A 12,769-nucleotide genomic window follows, 5' to 3' on the forward strand; every position below is an offset into this window, starting at 1 on the left:
TTGCATCTCCGAGAGTAGCTGTTTTTTTAAATTGACCCTCTTCAGTTGTGCTGCTTTCTCATAGCTTCTCATAGCATGTGCGTCAGGTATACAGGTATACTGTATGCGAATTCTGAAAGACTGATGTCGTTTTTGCAGTTCTATCTCATTGTTTACACCCTTCTTGAACTACTTTTCCGAGTTCAGTATTGTATATAATCAAGGAGGCTGTCAGATACTTTGCAGACAATAAGGAGTTTCTGTATCATGATTTTCATGAAAAAATATTTTCACAGCTACTCATAATAATTTCTTAAGGAGCAAAAGCCAAGGTTTGCTTCCACATTACTTGTTTCATTTGCATTGCCATAATTTGTTCACTCACTTTTTACAGAAGTTGTTGCCAACCTGTTTCATATCAGTATCTTCTCTGTGCCCTCCCCGTCTTTTTTCAACAATGGTTTATAATCCAGTTTATAATGCCAGCTTGTCCAGTGTCAGTTTTTGCACTGTTATTGCTTCCTGTTCAGCACAACTGCAGTAGTACTGGTGGATAGCCTTCCGTGTGTACATTAATTACTCAGTTTTTGTTCTCTCCTTCTCCACTGGAGAAGGAAGTGCTTTAATTACAGTGGTGCCTTGCAAGACGAAATTAATTCGTTCCGCGAGTTTTTTCGTCTAGCGAATTTTTTGTCTTGCGAAGCACGGTGTCGGGAAAGTTTTGGAAAAGCTTCAAAAATCACCAAAGTCTTCAAAAACCTCAAAAAAGGCTACCACACCGTATTCTATGAGTTGCTCCTCGAAGTTAAGTCACAACTGTATTAACGGTGTTAAGAAAAAGGAAACAAACTTGCAAGACGTTTTCGTCTTGCGAAGCAAGCCCATAGGGAAATTCATCTTGCGAAGCAGCTCAAAAAACACAAAACCCTTTTGTCTAGCGATTTTTTCGTCTTGCGAGGCATTCGTCTTGCAGGACACCACTGTACTGATTTCATCCCAATCAATAGTGAAATAGCATTATCTTAAAAGAAAAGGAATAGGCAAAGGCAAAGGCAAAGGCAAAGAAAAGGAAGAGAAGAGAAGAGAAGAGAAGAGAAGAGAAGAGAAGGAATCAGAGCTTCTTCCTTCCACGTGTAATGGGCATTAAGACAAAATCCAAGCCTCTTACAGCCGAACATGCATAGTTCTTATTTCAAACTTTCTCATAAATGTGGGGAAGCCAAGAGTACAGAATCAATGGGGATGCCAGCATTGGGAATGGGGGTTCAGCATGTGTACCCCTCCCCCCAGTATACTCCATCTGTCTGGGAACACATAGAGGGAATTTCTGATGGGGCTGTTATTGCTCTGAGCAGGAAGTAATAAACCAGCAGAACCTGCAAGAGAGAAACAAAACATCTTGGAGGTCCCAGGCCACAGGGAGGTTAGGCTGGTCTCAACCAGAGCCAGGGCTTTTTCGGCTGTGGCCCCAATCTGGTGGAATGCTCTGTCACAAGAGACTAGGGCCCTGTGGGATTTGACATCTTTCCTCAGGGCCTGCAAGACAGAGCAGTTCCACCAGGCCTTTGGCCAAGGCACAGTCTGACCCCCTCCTTTGGTAATCCTCACAGAACTCTAGCCCAATGGTTGCCATTAATTTGATTCTGAATTGATTTTAGAATGAATTGATTTTAGAATGTATTTCAATTAATTGATTGTGATTTTATGTAAACTGTGTTACTTTTATTGTTCTTAGCAGCTCTGAGCCCACCTTCGGCTGGGGAGGCCAGGATATAAATAAAATTTTATTATTTATTATTACTAAAAAGCACTACAGGGGACCTTTACTAAGCTGGAATTACTTCTAAGTAAACAAAATAGAAGGACATTAACAATGGGAGTGTTTTTTTGCTGGATAATAAAGCACTTACTAGCTGCTGTTTAGAACCACCACTCTCAGCCAATTGTGGAGAACCAATTTCCGGACAGCAGTGCAGGCCCCTAAGTGGAAGCAACCAGAATCCCCATGAGTTACTGCTGTACATCTCAATCAATGCAGGTTTTGGAGCCTTTCTGGGAGAAGAATATCCCATAGTTATGGGGAAGCCACAGGCATTATACCTAGAGGCACTTGACACACAAACTTGAGACACAAATGGCCTGAAAGTTGACCTGAAAGTGGAACATAGGGACAAGGTAGTTTCTTTGAGCAAGAAAGAGGAAACAAAGGAGAACTTGAGATGGTTCAATTTCAACATTTTACCAATGGCACCAAAATGCCTAAGGCCAGTAATATGTCATTTGCTCCCTACGACACACACACACACACACCAGTTCTTGTACAAACAGATCTTATGTCTTCCTTTCTGAACACTCCAGCAGATATAGGGAAATTCTCTATCACCCTTGGTGGGGGTTATGTTCCCAGCAAGGCTGTTGCTACTACGGATTTATTTTAAACTGTGACTTGATGTCACAAGGCTAATTGGATGTGACTCAGCTTGGCAATGAATCAGCATCTTCAAAACAATGACAAGTGAATCAAAATACCCACATTTGATCCTGTTTTGTGGAACTCAGACCAGGAGGGGGAAAATAAAGTTAACACACTGGAGAATGAGATGCTCCCACCAGGAAGAGAGGTGAAATATAAAAAGTGGAAATAAGAAATAATAATATATTTCAATTAAAATATTTTCTTTTTTAAAAAAAAAATACCTGAGGTGGCTAACAAAACTTATAGAAGTGATATAACAATGCAATATAGCAGCAAAAACAACTGGCCGGGCAATCCTATGGTCCAAGCAAGCCAGCAACCAGCTTTTGTCATCCCAACGTAGCAATGGGATCCTATGTACCCCTCGCACAAAAGTTCCAAAGAAAAGGAAAACTTTGAAAACAATGGCAAGAAACCACACTCCAGGCAACCACCCCATTGCAACACCACTGTTACCACCTTTTATGGAACTACATCTCAATAACATTCCCACCTCAGCCAGGTATGGATGGAGCCAATACATCCATGAAGGCAAGGGCCACTGGGCACAAGCCTGCCTCACACAGGACAGAAGCAGTCTGCCAGAGGCACTGCAGTGCCCTCTGCTATGTGAGCCCCTGTGGTGCAAGCAGAAAGAATCTAACAACTGTGAGCCTCTAGGCACCCTTGCTCACAGGAGGTTGAGTTCCCTTCTATCACTCACACATGCAGATTGCTCATAATTACCATTTTGATTGCACAAGGAAAGGGAAAACAGGTGGTACAGAAGCAGCTCCAGATAATTGCCTCGGGAATAAAGCTGTACAGAAAATGTGCAGACTGCCCTGACAAGACTCATTGTGGGAGCAAAACCCACCTGAGACTTTTGCTGGGTGAGAACAGGGAGGATCCAAGACAAGCAACTATGGAATGCTCAACAACACTCTTGCAAGAGCAACCTACGGTGGTTCGGTGGAGTTGCACTTGTGACAACTTATGATCCAAACCTTTGCTTATATCTTTTACACACACTCTACATTTCCTAAGCAACTACTCTATTCTGAACTTAAAAATGGAAAGCGTAATGGTGGTGGTCAACAAAAGAGGTTTAAAGACTGTCTCAAGGCAAATCTAAACAAATGTACTCTAAACACAGACAACTGGGAAACACTAGCCTGCGAGCGCTCCAGTTGGAGAACAGCCTTTACCAAAGGTGCCATAGGCTTTGAAGACACTTGAACTCAGGACGCAAGGGAGAAACATGCTAAGAGGAAGGCACACTTGGCAAATCCACACCATGATCAATTCCCGTCCAGAAACCAATGTCCCTTGGTGGAAGGACGTGTGGATCTAGAATTGGCCTCCACAGTCACTTACAGACTCGTTGTTAAATGGAAGACAATCTTACTTGGCTATGAGTGATCACCAAAGAAGAAGAAGACATTTCCATTAAAATGCCCCAGGTGGTTCTGGCACAAAATAAGACTCCATGTACTACTACTACTACTACTACTACTAATAATAATAATAATTTATACCCCACCCATCTGGCTGGGTTTCCCCAGCCTCTGGGTGGCTCCCAATATAATAATAATAATAATAATAATAATAATAATAATAATAATAATGCGATAAAACATCAACATCAAACATTAAAAACTTCCCTAAACAGGGCTGCCATACATTTGTGGCACATTTAAAGTGCCTGGCTTCCCCCAGAGTATCCAGGAAACTGTGGTTTGTTAAGGTGCCGAGAACTGCAGTTCTGTGAGGTGTAAACGACAGCTCCCAGGATTCATTTTGGGAAGCTATGTGCCTTAAATGTATGCTTTGTATGCAGCCCAAGACAACAGTCATAATGGCGACAAGTGGCAGCATATAAAAACTATTTAAAAAACCAGGAAAATTTAGAACTTCTACAGTTTGGCAGGTCAAATGTCTGCCAAAACAGAAACATCTACATGAGGCAGAAGAGAACTATTTGGAACTGATGGGAGCTTGAAGCCCAACAATATCTGTAGGGTCATTGATGGTTTAGGGCTTTAAAAGTAGTAACTACCAGAATTTGTAACCAAGGCTATTGCAAATTAACTGCAGCATCCGGTAAGTAGAGATTGCTCAGCATTGTAGGTCAGTGTTGCAGGTGGTATGGTGGTAAAAGGTAAAGTTAAGTCCAGTCGCAAACGACTCTGGGGTTGTGGTGCTCATCTTGCTTTACAGGCCGAGGGAGCCAACGTTTATCCGCAGACAGTTTTTCTGGATCATGTGGCCAGCATGACTAAGCCGCTTCTGACGAAACCAGAGCAGCGCACGGAAACGCCATTTATCTTCCTGCTGGAGTGGTATCTATTTATCTACTTGCACTTTTTGGTGTGCTTTCAAACTACTAGGTTGGCAGGAGTTGGGACCAAGCAATGGGAGCTCACCCCGTCACGGGGATTCGAACCGCCGACCTACTGATCGGCAAGCCCAAGAGGCTCGGTGGTTTATGCTCTTTGGACTGATGAGAAAAGTTTTATGGGTGTCATTTTTGTGTCCCAATTTTCATCTGTAAAATGTTGATGGCATACAGATGCTCCTGAAATACCAGCTTCAGGACTTTCTGCAAGTCAAATGTTTGCTCATAGCCATGGTATTTGTTTATTCTTCCACTTCACAGGAACTTTTCTCCCACTGACTCATGTGGGATTCTAAAATATTCTCGTGGGTGCTGCCGTGCGGCTGCTCCCGTCGAGACAAAGTATGCTTTCTTGCTTGACTTCACTGCGTGAATAACGTTCAGCTGTGTGTGGGAAAATAAGCGACAGAGGAGGTGGAAGAGATACATATATTGAGGATGTGGAAGGGGAAGGAGTGTCAGTGCTCTAGGGGCTCTTAAGGGAGCAGGTGGGAATGACCTCAGAGAGCCAGGAAGATAGTTGGAAAAAGAAAAAACTCAAAACATAAAACAAAAACATGTTTTTTCTATGTAAAAATATAACTTGCTACAAATCAGATCGTCCATGAACTGTTTCCAAATAAACCACCCATTCTACTACAGTGGTACCTCGGGTTAAGTACTTAATTCGTTCCAGAGGTCCATTCTTAACCTGAAACTGTTCTTAACCTGAGGTACCACTTTAGCTAATGGGGCCTCCTGCTGCCGCCGTGCTGCCGCCATGCGATTTCTGTTCTCATCCTGAAGCTCTTAACCCGAAGTACTATTTCTGGGTTAGCGGAATCTGTAACCTGAAGCATCTGTAACCTGAAGCATCTGTAACCTGAGGTACCACTGTATTGGGGGGACGAGGGAAGTACCCAACATGTTGCTTTCCAGGCTCCATCAGCCCAAGTCAGGACAGCTCTGGGTTAAACTTTCCTTCCTTGTGTACTGCAGTGAAACGAAAACCAATGAAATGTGTCCTCTTATTATTAAACAGACAAAACGTGATTGCCAGTGAAACACTCAGCATTACATGTAGACCCTCAGAAGGCTACGTGAGGATAAGCTCCAATTCTCCTGCATTTGCTTGAAATCCTTCTTTCGTAGCCAGCTTTGCCAAATGGTCAGTTCAACGTTACCTGCGTATTTATACATAAACTATTTTGAACTCCCTTTTCTGCCGAGACTCGGTGGTTTTTCTGCTTTAGTGATCAAAGCACAGTGATGTGCAGCTTTACATGAAATGTTACGCTGGCAGAATGTACAGCCCATTACAATCTTGTTCCTTGGGAGCAAACATGTTAGCTGGCACAAGCTGTCGTCTGCAGCTCAAAGCGGCGTAAAGAATTATTGGGTTGGAAGCAAGGAGAAGCAGTCCTTGCCCTACATGCTACTAGAGGAAAACTCAGCCGTACACAAACCTCGCATGATGACTACCAGGCTGCCTGTCCTCCTGCCCAATGCTTTCAGGTTTTATAAGTCATAACACTGCCTTCGGGAACAGCTACTTCTAGTAATGTAAAAGGAGCTTTGCTGGGCCACACCAAGGATACGTTTAGACCAGCATTATATTTCCAACAGTGGACAGACAGATGCTTTGGGAAATATACAAGCAGAGTATCAAAGCAGCCTCCCTCCCCACAAAGACAAAACTGTGTTTTAACATTAAGCTATCTAATTCCTCTTTTAAAGTCATGCAAGCTAGCATTGCCACATCTAGTGGCAATGGGTTTCTCTACTTTCATAATCTCCTTTACCTCAGCTGTTTCCACTCTGCTTTGCTCAAAGTGCAGACTTCGGAGATCCTAAGCATTAAGGCCCTAAGAAGTTTCTTCCTTAGTGTGAATCCTTTCTTTCCTCCTGTACCTCTTTTTTGCCCCTTCACCTTTGCCCTGACAACTAGGTTATGGGGACCTCTCTCAGTGAGGCTCAGTTCAAGACATTAGTAGTAGCATATAAAGACATAAATGACTTTCAATCCAAGCACCTTAAGGTGCAAATCCCTCAATATCAACAATTTTGGGTTCCACGATCAGCAGGGGTAATAATAATAATAAATTTTATTTATATCCCGCCCTCCCCAGCCGAAGCCGGGCTCAGGGCGGCTAACAACAATAAAACAGTACAAAAGTACAGCACAAACAACACTCTAAAATCATTCATTATAAAATTAATTCAAATGAAGCCACTGGCAACCATTGGGCCAGAGCTCCGCGAAGATTGCTGAGGGAGGGAGTCAGGCTGTGCTCTGGCCAAAGGCCTGGTGGAACAGCTCTGTCTTTCAGGCCCTGCGGAAAGATGTCAAGTCCCGCAGGGCCCTAGTCTCTTGTGACAGAGTGTTCCACCAGATCGGAGCCACAGCCGAAGAAGCCCTGGCTCTAGTTGAGCATCTATCGGTGGTACCACAACTGGGTGCTGCCTGGTTGGTGGTGACCCATAACAGGGCCTACTTGGTGGTGGTTCCCTGGTTATGGAATGCTCCCTGATGAGATATGTCTGTTTCATTACAAACATTTGGGGGGGAATTAAGCATTGCTGTTCACCCACGCATTTGGTGGCTGAATGACAATGTTCCTGGCAACCTTGAAATTATTAGCCATGAGGTTATGTGTCTATTTTTTTTATGATGTGTTTAATATTTTAGGTTTTTAAGTAAAATACAAATATATTTAAAATTTCTAATTTTTAGTTGCATTTTTTTTTGTTTTTTGATGCCCTGGTCTCCTTCTGGGTTGAAATGGTAATGCTAATGCTAATAATAATAATATGTCATGACCCAGAATGGAGTTTTTTAAAGTATTGCCACAAGCATTGATGCTGAATGAGACTGCTGGCATTCCCACCATGTAAGCAGAAGTCAACTGGAATGCAGGATGGAGAGCAGTGAAAAGAAGCAAGGAACTCGCTATGGCAAGAGTTAAACTCTGATGAAGTCCTACTTCTTTATATGCCAGAGAGCATGCAAAGCAAATTAATGGAATTGCTCAGTCTGGTGTAGTGCATGAATCCATTCTCCGCTAATGCATAAAGTAAAAAATAAAAAGTAGAGCATAGTACATGGCGTGCCAGAGGGGATGGGCTGTGCTTTACTGATCCTAAAAAGACATTTGAGAACTCATGAGCATGAGCTTGCTCCAGAGCAAGAACTAAAAGAAGAAGAATAAATAAATAAAAGAAACAAAACCAAACCTTTTAGTGTTCCTGTGTTTGTGCAGATGCCGATGGAGATAATGGAGCCCAAAGAAGTAAAAAGCCACAGAAGCGTTAAAAATCTCCATCTTGCAATTTGCTGGCTTCTTAAAAATGAGTTTAATGTAATGCAGGCAATCCTGGATTTTGACCAAAGAACAGGAGTATGGCAGTAGTATTGGTTTGGTACTTAAGCATCTTGTCCTGTGCCAGGTGTGGTTAATGTACAGAACCACCTGGCTGCCTACTAGCTACTGAATAGTGTTCAAGGTTCTGTTACCAAAATATATAGCCTAGAACAAGTTAGGATCAGGATAGATGTTAGGCTGCTTTTCTTTGTACAGAACCAGTCAATCTTTATGACCATTGGAGAAGGCCCATGTGGTTGTACTGTGTCTGGCAGATTACTATCTAAAAATAACTCAGAAGCGGGCCTTTTCCACAGTGGCACCGACTCTCTCGAACACCCTATCCTGTGCAGTCCAAGAGGCATCAACTGTGACATGTTTTAGATGCTTTTTAAAAAAGACCACTTGTTTCTTCATTCAAATATCTTAATGTTTCAATTGCACTGCTCAGAATTTTGGTTTCTGGATTTTTACTGTGATATCGGCAGTGTGTATTTTGTTTATTTGCTTTTTATAATTGCAGGTATATGCAGGTTAATTCTGTGTCCAGGGCGGCTGTCTACCAGCTCCACCTGGTACGCAGGCTGAGACCCTATCTGCCTGCGGACTGCCTCGCCAGAGTGGTGCATGCTCTAGTTATCTCCCGCTTGGACTACTGCAACGCGCTCTACGTGGGGCTACCTTTGAAGGTGACCTGGAAACTGCAATTAATCCAGAATGCGGCAACAAGACTGGTGACTGTGAATGGCCGCCAGGACCACATAACACTGGTTCTGAGAGATCTGCATTGGCTCCCAGTACGTTTCCGAGCACAATTCAGAGTGTTGGTGCTGACCTTTAAAACCCTAAATGGCCTCGGTCCTGAAGGAGCGTCTCCACCCCCATCATTCTGCCTGGACACTGAGATCCAGCGCCGAGGGCCTTCTGGCGGTTCCCTCATTGCGAGAAGTGAGGTTACAGGGAACCAGGCAGAGGGCCTTCTCAGTAGTGGTGCCCGCCCTGTGGAATGCCCTCCCTTCAGATGTGAAGGAAATAAGCAGCTATCTTATCTTTAAAAGACATCTGAAGGCAGCCCTGTTTAGGGAAGCTTTTAATATTTAATGCTGTATTGTTTTTAACACTCGATTGGGAGCCGCCCAGAGTGGCTGGGGAAACTCAGCTAGATGGGCTGAGTATAAATAATATATTATTATTATTATTATTATTATTATTATTATTATTATTATTATTATTATTATTATTATTACTTCACAAGCAGCTTCATGTTTTAATTTTAAGTCATCTATCAGCTAATTAAATAAATAATAAAGTAATATTGCCTGCTAATGCAGACACTGTCGTTCGTACACACATAGTTGCACACCCCTCTCTATCTTCCACCCAAAGGAAGCACTTTTGGGGGGCGGGGGTGAGCAGTGCTCTAATGTGAGAGCAGGGTGCCCCAAAATGCGCACTTTGGGACACCACACAAGATTGCCCCCCCCGCAAAGTGCTTTTTCAGTGTGGGATTGCGGCACCCAAAATAACTACCATGCTCTTGCATGAAGAAACAGGATGTCCCGGTTGAGGGGTATGGAAGTACTAGACAGTACTGTGGCAGCTGCATTCAGCCAGCCCTCAGCAACCCTATCATTTTGTCTTGCCAGAAAGGACATTTTACCATTAAACCCACGTGTGCCTGTTGAATTGGGTGAGTTTTTCTCCTTCTTTGTTCGCTGTTGCTGATGACCAGTTCTGCCATTGCCTCTGTAACAGAATGTAGCTCCTTCCGATCCAGAGGCTGATAATTTGCCTCAAGAGTAAATGGGAAGGTGTCAGAGTTAATAAGGCAAAAAGGCAAATCAGGACAGAACTGCTGAGCCTTTTAAGTTCACATTTTGCTAGCCTTTGGCTCAAGGGGAAATCCCCGAGAGGGCACTGTCACCTGAGAAGATCTCTCAGTTTGCTTAAGTGCCTCCGACTAACCATTAAAGTCAATGCAGCATTGCGTAAAAGCAAAGTGCTGGCCTTGTGTGACCTGTGAAGGAAAAGCAGGAAGCTATGCCAGGCTGGTAATTACTGCATTTTATTGACTTGAAAAAAGGATAAAAAGGTCTGATTGAATGAGGCTTCCGTTGTCTCACAATGTCACCCATAAAAATTGAGCAAGCAAGAGAAAGCACAACTTTCCCTTTCCTTCAGCCAGAGTTTGCTTGAGGAGTTCCATTACAGTGCAAGAAAAAGAATTTTATGTGAAATTGATTTGCAGATTACTATTCTTTTTTTTTAAAAAAATGTTATAATTCCAAGTCTTTAGGAGACCATCTGTCTTAACATCAGATTCTGGATGTTGGAGGAGTCTTTAGCTTCATTGGGATTGGTATGAAAATAAAGAGACTTTTATGTGTCCAATTGATCCAACATGCCCTGTAAGAAACACATTCTTTCAGACCTTGTGTGTGGAACATGGGATATGCCAGCTGAACCCACCTGCCTCCTCCTTTCCCCCTATACTTGAGTGAGGCAGAAAGGCAGACCTGCTCTCTCTTTTTCTGATTAGCTCTATCATGCCCACATTGCAATTGCCAAGAGAAGCCATTTGCATTCACAAGTCTCCCAGGCACATTGTGCCGTTCAATTCAGTGGCCAGCGCTGTGCAGTTAAGTAGCTAAGCTGGGAAGAAATGCCATGTGGTAATAAGCATATTACATTTCTTCCCCAATCCTCAATTTGAAATACCTCCAGCTGTGTAAGAGCTAGTGATATGGACAGGTTCCAAGATTTGCCTTGTAGCCGGTATTTTTTTTTTTTTGGGGGGTGGAATCTGATCTGATTCTGAGACCCTCTGGGCTCTGTCCGCTTTAATCTGTGATTTGGGTTCTGAGCCACTCTGTATAAAATGAAGTCTTGTTCCCACCCCACACCCTACACTCACGCTTATGGGGAATAAAAACAGTTATAGCTTTTGCTAGAAGTAGCTGAAATTTGCAGGCATGGGAGACCTTTCAGAGTGGATTAAGCCTACAAAATTGCAAGCTGATGAGCTTTTTGGGGTGAGCAGAGGGAGCAATGGGAATCACTTTCCTTCATAATCCATATTAGGGTAATACATTAGACAAATGAAAAATTATAAATCCATATTAGTATCATGTATTTGAATGGAGAGAAGTAGATATTTCTTGTTTGCTCTTTCTTCCCTTAAAATCAGTCCTATACTGAAGAGGCATTTCTGTGAGTTCAATCTATATTATCAGCCCCATTATCACCCACATTATGCTCTGGCCCCCAGTGGGCAGCCCTGTTAAGGGAAGCTTTTAATGATTAATAGACTATTGTATTTTAATATTCTGTTGGAAGAGTGGTTAACATTATTATGGATATCCATTATTATGGATAACATTATTATTATAAATGATGATGATGAAGATTACATGGGCTTAGCAGACTCATGCAACAGCAGCTATTGCATCACATTAAAGTGTGTGTAAAAGAGCACCACAGTTTTCACTATAATGAAAGATATAAAGTTTTATATGACTGATTTCTCCATCACCCTCACATCACTTTGTCTATAATTCAGCATGTTGTCTGTTCCTGGAGCAGAGCATTGTTCAGCATATATTTGCTGGACCTTTTGTTTCCATTTGAAACCAAATTGAATAGCATTACAGCTGTAGTTGCACTGCATTACTCCTGTGTGCAAAATTCACTGCAAATGCAGCCACCACTCCTGTCTGGCACCTTAATGCTCACATGTGTTCTAGGACAGCAGATGCATCATTTCGTCATGAACAGCAGAAATGGCTTTGATGGCATTTATTCTGATTTGCATCTTCTAATTCTGGCGAGAGGCTATGAGAGTAAAATGATGGGCTTGTAAAACTATGGCCAGCTGGCAATCCTACAAGGAGATATAAATTAAATTAATGAGAGGTGCTCATGGGCCATACGTTGCCTCTATTTAGCAATATCTGCGAAGCACTATATTTATCATTGTCACATAGAGTCTCACTTTTGCACAAGTAAAATGGCAGCACTCTTCTCTCTACCCCCTGCAAAAAAAAATTCCTAGGGCTTTATATATCTGGGGAACCTGACTATTGACGTTCTAGTCGCCAGCTGCGAAGCCTCCTTCTTGCTATCTTGAGACTGAGTCACAGCAGAGCTGCTGTTCCTTGAGGCATAATCCATAGGGAAGGCCTAAGGAAGCTGCCCATAGAGTTACTATATTAGGACTGCTTCCAAGGCAACTCCCAGCACTGATGTTTCTCCATGGCTGATACAGCTGAAGAAAGGAGAAGAAATACTTACTTCTGCCATGCACTTTAGCTTACAATGTTAGGTTCAAATAAACCCAGGTACAAATCTCCACTGGTGCATCCAAGGTTGGGTAAATCACTGTCTCTTAAGTCTAAGTTATCTTGCAGAGTTGTTGTGAGGAGAAATAAGATAAGAACTGGAAAGATATGTGCCTACCAATGACTGGTCCATCCTAAAAGTCAATTGACGAGTCAAAACCACAGCAGCTGGCTCTGGATTTCTGATGGATGGAATACGATGACAAGAAATGACAGTCTAGAACGAAAGGGGTGAATTTTGATGAAAAGAGATAGTACT

Source organism: Podarcis vaucheri, assembly GCF_965113315.1.
Source record: "Podarcis vaucheri genome assembly, chromosome: 6".
In the NCBI taxonomy this organism is placed as follows: domain Eukaryota; kingdom Metazoa; phylum Chordata; class Lepidosauria; order Squamata; family Lacertidae; genus Podarcis; species Podarcis vaucheri.